A 10469-nucleotide genomic window follows, 5' to 3' on the forward strand; every position below is an offset into this window, starting at 1 on the left:
GTGAGCAGGCGTATAGCGCCACCGAGAAAGAGTGTGCGTGTCTCGTGTGGGCCGTTCAGAAATTGTCATGCTATCTAGCCGGCTCGAGGTTTATCATTGAGACGGATCACTGCCCTCTCCAATGGCTGCAGACCATCTCTCCCAAAAATGGCCGCCTCCTGCGCTGGAGCCTCGCTTTACAACAATATTCCTTTGAGGTGCGTTACAAAAAGGGGAGTCTCAACGGTAACGCCGATGGCTTAAGTCGAAGCCCCTAACGTAGGAATCAGCCTCAAAATTGTTTGTTACTGATGTTTTTCTTCCTGAGGCAGGATTTTTTTTTTACATATTGCTTTTGTTTAGTGTTTCAAAGTGATGATATGCTTTCTAGTGCAATTTTTCAATTTGTGGACGCGTTCTGAGTGATGCTAGACTACTGTAAGGAACTAGGCAGTGGTATAAAAAGGGGAAAGAGCCTGGCAGGGCTTAGTGAGGGTTGTGCCGTGCTTGCTGACTGAGCGGTTGAGTTTCAGCGTAGTTCTAACGCTTGCCGGGAACGAGAACAAAAATGTGAACTCTCCCGAAGTCACTTTGCAGTGTCCCGTGCGAACCTGAACGAGAGAACGAGGCCTTCTTTGTGCGCTGCGCTCAAGAAACGTCGAGGGACGCCCGACTTCGGTTATGAGCATCATCGAGCGACATCCCTCCGGCCAGCGGATGCAGTCCCCTGTCCATCGGGATCTCCTTCCCCCGGCGGGGCGGTCTGTTGCGTTTCGCCTGCGACACGTGGTTTTGCCGGCGCGACTGCGGCGGGGCGGCAGACATTTTGGCCCGATCGTCGTCGCCGCAACACTCATCGGCAGGTGTTTCCAGGCGCGACTGCGGCGATGCGACCGCAAAGGATCACCCTCGCATTCCAGTCATTGTGCCCGAAACAGGCGATGCCAAAGCAGGGATCATCCTCGCATTCCAGTCATTGTGCCCGAAACAGGCGATGCCAAAGCAGGGATCATCCTCTCATTCCAGTCATTGTGCCCGAAACAGGCGATGCCAAAGCAGGGATCATCCTCTCATTCCAGTCATTGTGCCCGAAACAGGCGATGCCAAAGCAGGGATCATCCTCTCATTACAGTCATTGTGCCCGACCGGCAGCGCTACAACAGGGTGCTACGAGATCGTGCTCGACAGGGTGCTACGAGATCGTGTTCGACATGGTGCTACGGCAGCGCTTCGACAGTGTGCGTCACCATTAGCCCATTGTACATTCACGTGCTCGTCTTTTGAGGGGTTCCTTCTTGCCCTCAACTGCGAGAGTATAAAAACAGCTGCCCCCGGACGCCAAAAGGAGGGCTCCGATTTCTTCTGCTGAGTAAAGTGCTCTCCCGTCTCTCTACTTCGGTCAAACTGACCGCCAACTCTTTGCGATGTTAAAATAAACAAGTTGTTTTGTTGTTACCAGTCGACTCATGCTTTGCGGGGACCTTCGGATGCTTCCAGTTGTACCCCAGGCCGCCAGGCCAACGCTACCCTTGGGGCTTGCGACCCAGGTACAACCACGGGCGTCAGCGCCGAGTTCCCAACAGATCGTACAAGCGGTGCGATCCAAAACAGGATACATTATTGGCTGTTCAAAGGTGCCATGTAGCAAGTTTGCCCAAACATTCCATCTTTGATAATTGCAGGCTCATGTTGTTTTCGAGGTGGTCACAATGCTGTATGCTGTTGACACAGATCATTGGTGCGGTATGATGTACGGTGCGCTATGGTTTTTGCGATGAAGCCTACCGCTACAGCTTATTTTAACTAGTCTATTTAACTATCACAGTTTTTTGCCGTTGTTCACACCAAACAACTGTTTTCATGAAGTCCTCATTAAATCTAATCTGATCATTCTTGGAATTCATTTCATTGTATATTGCACAGTCATGTCCATAACATTTAATATTTAGTGAGATATTTCTAGCTTTCATTTATGGCCTACCATGCATAAAAGATATTGTTATGGTCGCATGGTAATCTGTTGCACGCTGTTGCTATTGACAAACATCTACTGCATCTGATGAAGCCTCTTTGTGTGTACAGTCTCTGGCGTAGAATTGTTTCCTTATCTGTCAAGTCTAGGGCCATAATTTTTAGATGCACATCATAAAAAGAGTTTTCATAGCTACATCTCAACAATGCTTGTGAAGAGGTGCAGGAACTAATAATAAATTAGAAGTACAGTATTATGACTGGGGAAAACACGCGGAACGGGGGAGATGGAAATTCAAGACGATGAGCAGAACGAGAACAAGGTGAAAGCAGGAGCCAACGTTTCGACAAGTGGACTTGTCGAAACGTTGGCTCCTGCTTTCACCTTGTTCTCGTGTTGCTCCACATTATGACTGGTCTTCTGTGTGTATCTTGATGCATCTGAACTTCAAGAGTGCTTGTCAGTTATGCTTACCGTTGTCGTTTCACGCAAGTGCTGCCAGTTGAACTGGTACATACAAGTTGTATGTACAGATTTGAAACCGAAATTAGCCCCATGCTAAACATGTCTTCTTATGTGGTACACATACACAGTTCAGCCCTCTTCCGTTCCCTTCATGTATGCTTGGTGTTTTTCTGAAAGTTCATACAAGTAATCTAGTGTACTGCTGCCCTTGTGCCAGAACACTTGGATGATTGTTTAAGTGGTCGTTTTGTGATGTGAAGCTACGGAGATGTCACGTGTGTGTGTAATGAAGTGACAAGAAGACAGTGATGCTAGAGATGACCACAGCATGGGGGCAACTTTTGTAGTCATTTCATATGCCAGACGTCAGTTAGCCTGCGTGGGCTAGTCATCGTTCCTAAGGAGACAAACTGGATCTTATTTCATGAAATTAGGACCCCGTAAATAAAGGCCTTTTTAAAGTGTAATTTAATACTTGCACATAGAATGAACAAGAAACGAGATTAGACTACATCATTTCTATGGCTTACTGGAAGCTACACAATGCTCGTTGCAATACAAGAAATCCCGAGTATTGGCACATACCACGATCATGCGCCAAGTGCGGATTGCGACTGTTTCACTTCAAAATTTTGATGTCCAGCATAATGTTATCCTTGTCATAGAAAGCATGGTGAAAGGGGTCCACCTCATTTGCCTTCGAATTTTAATTCAATGTGCCCTGCAAAGTTGGCCTGTAATAAATATGTCTTATACTGTGATTTACGTTTTGTGTCATTCCTGACGTTACCAGTGTGCACATTTAGTGGCTACTCGATGGCCTTATGAACCTAATATATTTATAAGAGGAGAAATGAGAGGAATTATGATGTGAATGTGAAGAATGCGTGAAAAATATTAAATTTTGTTATGGATTTGGCTAGCAAAACGGCAGTACTGTAAAATATTATACTCTATTTTTTTTTTAGTTTCGGGGCAGTCACCTGCCGCAGGGCACGGTCGTAAGAAAGCGAAACTACGCGAAAGCAGGCTCATTGCTCCCGGGAAAAGCCTCATCGTGACTGCCGTCGCCGGTCTTTCCTGTTTTGACGATGTCCGATAGCAGTTTGCCTGATCGTGATGCATTTTCGGACGATGACTGCACCGAAGAACCTTTGTTTCGTGTCGAGCCTTATCTGTACGAGCCGAGAAGAGGACGCGAGGGCAATGAGTTGACGGAAAGCTCACAGTCACAAGCGAGCGCCGACGAAGACAGAATGCTGAGCACCGCGTGGTACGTATGTGTGCATTGTTACAGTGGTCGTCGTGATTTCCGCTCTTACTCTTCAGGTGCACTGGTCACCGATGTATCGTGTATGCCCACAGCAACTTCTTGTGTTTGTTGCTTGAAAAAAGCTGCAGTCACGGCAAACATTTTGCATGGGCACAGCTGTGTCACTGAAAGCCAAGAGTTCGTGTCATATTGCCTCACTCCATTCATTCTGGAGGTGGAGTACAGGAAGCTGCAGCACTATCATCCTCGCTTTCAGAGTGTCGTAGAACTGAATGCATGAGTTCTATCCAGAACATAGATCAATAGTTTTGCCATTCTATGATTAAAATGTACCACGTATGTATTTCATTTTCTTTCGATGAAGGCGGTACAGGTATACTGCTTACAGGCAGTTCGTATGGTGGGTGTACGGCCAGCGGGCTTCCGGCAACCGCGTCCTCATGCCCAGTTGCGTGGTTACGAAAATACGGAAGACCTTCGCGTCGCTAAAGTCAGGCACGCACCCAAGGGGGGCCCGGGGAGCCCCCCCTTTCCCCCCCCCCGCCTCGCCGCGGCGCCCACGCCACCACTCCTCACACACATTCCTAAAGCGCCGCCAAATAAATCTTGAGACTGGACAGCTAATCGGCGGTTTACATTTTGCTGCCTTTTTTTCTCCTTTTTGGATGGCGTTAGTTATCGGCATTTCCGGGGGCGTGAAGGCCAATTTTCTCATCGATTCGGTGCCCGCGCGATTGAACTCGAGATACGTTCAGTTGTCACCATTGTTAAGAACGGCCAGCTGCAGTGCAAGCTTGCCAGCCATTTACGCCAGCGGTGGCAACCTCATCTTGGAACGCCGCCGCCAACATCTAGCCACGGTGTGACTAAGTCGACTTTGTGTCGGGAACAATACGCACGTCCTCCACTCTCCGTCGCTTCAGCTAGGATGCGTTTGACGAAGCAGGCTTTGTGCTGAAACCACCACCGTTACGCTCTAGCCTGGTTGCCGTTGTGACGGAATGAGTTCGGCGGGCCAACTATTGTTACCCAACACCCCAACGCGGATCTGATCTGATACGGGTGGGGAAGTTGCCGCGGGAACGTCGTCGTAGGCTCCTTCACACGCGCCGACCAAGACGCAAGACAATATGCTACTCGGGCGCGCTACCCGGGCGGCTCCGAGTTCTATGAAGACCCTCTGACGTCGGCTCCGGACCATTGCACCTGTGTGTGTGTGTGTGTGTGTCTGTGTGTGTCTGTGTGTAACCCGTCCAGGGGAGAGGCGGCCTGTTTACAACGACTGGACGAACGTTTTCCGTCCCCTTGGAATCAAGGGGGACCGAGTGCTTATAAGCAGCTGTTGTGCGGATGCTCGACACTTTTCTTAAGCAGTCATGTTGGACTGAGACACTCTCTCAAGCAGTCGTGTTAGACTGACGTACTTTCTCTCGCAGTCATGCTAGACTGATGAATTGCATGTAAATACTGTAAATAAACCCATATTCCTCGTTCTCGATTAGAAGCAGTCCTTCCCTTCATCAACGTCCTCAGCGTGAATAAGTTGGACGACGGCATGGGTCAGCTACCTTCGAATTCATGCCGGACTCCAATCTTGACAACGGATCAAGAGCGATGGGATTGAGCCCCCAACCCTGACACCATCTATTGGAACGGTCACGCGCATCGCTGTTGCTTCGTTAGTTCAACCTTCTTTATTTAGCCCGATCCAGGGACCAGGAAATGGATTCAATTCGTAGTGAGCTGGTCTGTATGCTCATGGAAATAGTTGCGGCCGGAGAAAACAACAGTTGTGTTTAACTTTTCCGTTTGCATCATAATTTCCTCGAGTGACGGCTCGCCGCCATGCTGGCAGATCCTCGGAACTATATACCCGCGATATGGGTTAGATAAGGTGGAAAACAATATCATGCGAAACAGCGTCCATCATGAAACCCTGCAATACCGTTAAACACATTAGCAATATCAATGTCACCCGTTACCTCGTCTCCTTTTTCCCCAACTGTACAGAAGTTTTCGTGCAAGATAGGCAACTGGAAACCAGAGTGTCAAGGAAATGAGAAATTAAGCGATCTACTAAGGGAAAGAGCCGAGGCAACAGCTAAACAGGAAGGAAAAGCGAAAATTAACAAATTTAACTATTGTTTGTGAAAATAAATATGGATCAAGATCTTTTGATTTGAAAAGGAAGTAGAGAAAATGCCGCCGGAAGTGGAGAATGACTCCGTGTGTTTGGATGACGCTTTTACATTTATCAGTCGAGCCGCCTGACGTATCCACTTCTCTGCTGTGTTCTTGTGGGTGTATTTCCAAGCTTGCGCGGTGGGCACAGTACGTCTATAAACGTAATGTCCTGCGCTCTACGCGGTTGTACGGGACTGGCGGCCACGCATCGTTACGCAACTTCCCAAATAAGAATACGAGTCAGTTTCGGCACTTGGTAGAGCTACCAACGAGGGTTCCAAAATAACTGATTATTCGGCAAATATATATTTCTCTACAATTCTTCAAGAGCTAATTTAAAAAGAAACGCTACCAGAAATTTTTATTTTACACTTTCACTTGTTTACTTGTTCTTGGCAGTGTTCTTCTTGTGCTTCTTTCCTGCGCGAGACCATTTGATGTGGTTCCTTGTTTGTCAAGGTGTATCACACAGGCATACCTGTGAAATGCACCTTATTTCATTTCTCTTTTACGCGTCTTTATGCTGAATGGTGGGCATTATTCACATTTATATTAGTAAAGGTACTCATTTGCATAGGAAAGTTACCCTGAGTTGCCCCCCCCCCCCCTCCGAAAAATAATCCCGGGTACGTGCCTGGCTCGAGTCTACGGGATTTAGGCGGTTTTAGGCAAGTAGCCGGGCGGCTGGCACAGGAAATAACCTAATTGAGCATGTATTTATACTCTTCGTCCTCCTCTTTACCCCTTTATATTTTATTTTGCAGTGTGCGAATCTTCAGCATCTGTTTCAGGCTCTGTGAACCATCGTTACGAAGCCGAGTTCTTTAAATTAAAATTTGTCGCTGATAAATGTGCCCGCTTTTACCTTATAATTAACAAGCACGGTATATATAGTGCTACGGGCTGCCGAAACTGCGTATAAAAAACAAAACAAAATGACGCGTAACATATCCTCAGCTTAGTCTTGTACCTCGCAGTCAAACTTGGTAGCAAGGCGCGGTACAATAGACGAGCCGGCGCAGCCGAGTGCAGTTTGCGAATGTTGGCACGAGCAATGGCTGTACAGGACACAACTCTGCGCTGTTAAGAATGGCGAGCTGCAATGCAAGATTGCCACCCAGTTACGACCGGGGAACAAGACGCGCATCCCCCACTCTCCGTCGCTTCAGCTAGGATGCGTTCGATGAAGCGGGCTTTGTGCTGACACCGCCGCCATCCTCTAGCCACAGCGTGACTAAATCGCTGTTGCGACGGAATGAGTTCGGCGGGCGAACTATTGTGCCCAAACTTCCCAGCGCGGACATGATCTGCTACGCGTGCGCGAGCTGCCGCGGGAAAGCCGTTTTTTGTTGCTTCCCACGCGCCGACGGGGACGCAGGACAACGAGCTACCCAGAATGGCTCCGAGCTACCCGGAACGGCTCCCCTCTGACGTCGGTTCCGGACATTCGCCCGTGTGAGCCTTTGTGTGTGTGGGCTCGAACGTGTGAGCCTTTGTGTGTGTAAACGGTCCTGCGGGGCGGCGGCGAGTTTACAATGAGAAAACGAACGTTCGCGTCACCTTGTATCGCGGGAGGACCGAGTGTTTAAAAACTGCTGTGGGGCGAATGCTCGACACACTTCTCTCGTGCAGTCATGTTGGACTGACACTCTTTTTCTCAAGCAGTCATGTTAGACTGATTTAAATACTGTAAATAAACCGATATTCCTCGTTCTCGATGAGAAGCAGTTCTTGCCTTCATCAACGTCCTCAGCGTGGATAAGTTGGACTACGGCATGGGCCAGCTACCTTCGAATTCATGCCGGACTCCAATTTTGACAACTGATCACGAGCGATGGGATTGAGCCCCCAATCCTGACAACTGGCTGACAGCGGTCAGATGGACTTTGCGACGTGGTGCTGTGACTGCGGTGAGTGCTTGGTTCTTGCTTTGACTCTCTAGGCTTCATTTTGTGGTTGTTCTGTTTAGAACTGTAGGGAAGCTAGATTGTTGAGTGTTAGCTAGGTTGTGTTTTCCTAGCTAGATTTAGAGAGCAGAATCAAGGCAGTAAAGCAGCAATCATGGAGTTAAGGACACTGCTGAGAGACGAATTGTTGATTTTTGGTGAGGAACTTGGCCTAGATGTGCGCAAGGAAATGCAAAAAATCAGAATTATTGGAGCTAATTTCCAATCAGGCCAGTGAGGAAGATATTGAAATGGGATTGGAACTTCTCAAAAAGAGAGAGAAACGGGAAAGAGAAAGAGACGAACGGGACAGAGAAAAACGAGAGAAAGAGGAACGCGATAAAGATCGCGAGTTAAGAAAAATGCAACTTGAACTTGAAGGCAAACGTTTGGAGTTGTCTCAAGGAAGTGAAGGCGCTCTGGGACGATCAAGTGAGACAGAATCGTACCGCATAGACAGGCTATTAAAGCCATTTGAGGTCGGTACCGACATAGGCTTGTTCCTAAGCAATTTTGAAAGGACTTGCGAAAAGATGAACTTCGGCCCGAGTACATGGCCACGGCGGTTGCTGTCTAGGTTGCCGTGTGAGGCGGCGGAAGTAATCGCCAGATTGAGTGCACAGGATGCATATGATTATGCAAAGGTTAAGGCTAGTCTCCTGAAGAAATACCGCCTTTCAGCCGAAGCTTTTCGGCGAAGGTTTAGGAGCACAGGCAAGAAAGATAGCGAGGGATATCCGGAGTTTGCATATAGCCTAAAGGCCAACCTAGTCGAGTGGCTTAAAAGCGCGGAAGCGTACGACAGCAGAGACATGATCATTGAATGCATGTGTCTAGAGCAGTTTTACAAAACCATCCCCCAAGCTGCGAAACTTTGGGTGCAAGACAGAAGGAGTGTAAACACTGTGGAAAGGGCGGCTGAATTAGCCGAAGAGTACGCAACCCGTAGAAAGTTGAACGCCGAGGACGGAAATCGGGACGGTCGAAATGGACCGCGGAAACCATTTCCGTTCAAAAGGGCTTCGCAGACTAGACGATCGGAGCCTGTAGACGTGGAGGAAAAGCCCGCAGAAAAGAGCGAGGAGAAACTTAACGGGGAAACCGCACAAAAGGAACAGAAAAGAAAATTCGAATCTTTTAGGCCGATCCGCTGTTATAAATGCCACAAACTAGGACATATAGCTGTAAACTGCGTGAAGCCTAGCGTAGTTTTCTCCTACGTGGAGGAAAAAGACGAGAATATGGAACTTTTAGGTCCATATCTTCACGACCTGCAAGTTAATGGCAAACCATGCCGAGTGCTAAGAGACAGTGCCGCCACGATGGACATTGTCCATCCGTCTTAAGTGACGGTAGGTGACTTCACCGGAGAAGTAGCATGGATAAAACAGGTTGTAGAAGAACACAGCGTGTGTCTGCCCATGGCCAAAGTCAAAATCAGTGGACCATTCGGGGAGCTAGAGACTGAGGCTGCAGTTTCCAAATTTTTGTCACTGCAGTATCCTTACATCTTTTCGAATCGTTCGAATCAGTTACTGCGTAACAAAGGGCTCAAACTGGGAGAGGGCATAGTACAGGCATTGACCCGAGGCCAAGCTCGTAAGATCGCGGCGCTTTCGACTGAATATGCACAAGCTCCTCCAGCGGAAGCAGAAAAGGGGATAACTTCAATACCCGAATCCGAGCTAGGCCCGAGGGACAAAAGAACAGTTGAGGAGAGCCTGCCAGCTGACCAGCTCAACGAGAGTGTAGCACTAGAATGTCAAAGTTCTAGCCTGCAGGAAGAGCAAGTAGACGCGCTCACAAGCGAGTCAGGGCCGTTATTATCACCGGCCTCAAAGAACTTTGATCAGCTCTTACGTGTGGATAGAGAGTCACTGGCAGCTGAGCAAAAGAATGATGAGAGCTTAGCTAAATTACATGACACAGCTAAAGAAGGCATTGTTAGGCGCAACGTGACGATACATGAGAGAGGAGGATTGTTGTATCGGAACTACAGAGATCGAAAGGGTAGGATTTTGGATCAGTTAGTCGTAGCTACTAAGTACAGGGAGGACCTTTTGAGTCTATGTCATGGAAATGGGTGGTCCGGCCACCTAGGCATAAACAAATCAAAGGAAAGATTGCTTATGGAATACTAGTGGCCTGGCTGTTTCAAAGACGCAGAAAACTTTGTAAGATCATGCGACGCCTGCCAGCGTTCTGGTAAACCAGGAGAGACATGGAAAACTCCACTGAAGGTAGTGCCCATAATAACAGAGCCTTTCAGACGACTTGTAAGAGACACGGTAGGGCCTCTTCCAAAAACAAAATCGGGCTACAGGTACTTGTTTACCATGCTGTGCCCGGCTACCAAGTTTCCAGAAGCAATCCCTTTGAAAGAGCTCAGCTCCACCGAAGTAGTAGACGCGCTTTTGACAGTGTTTGCACGAGTTGGGTTTCCAGCCGAAATTCAGGCAGATCAAGGGTCAGTATTCACGAGCGCACTGACTTCCACATTCTTGCAAAAGTGCGGGGTAAAGTTAGTACACAGTTCTGTCTATCACCCTCAGTCAAACAGTGTAGAGAGGTGGCATTCGGTGCTTAAGCGAGTTTTGCGTGCGCTCTGTTATGAGCACAAGGAGGACTGGGAGAACTGTCTGTCGGCAAC

This window comes from Dermacentor variabilis, chromosome 8 (assembly GCF_050947875.1).
Source record: "Dermacentor variabilis isolate Ectoservices chromosome 8, ASM5094787v1, whole genome shotgun sequence".
In the NCBI taxonomy this organism is placed as follows: Eukaryota; Metazoa; Arthropoda; class Arachnida; order Ixodida; family Ixodidae; genus Dermacentor; species Dermacentor variabilis.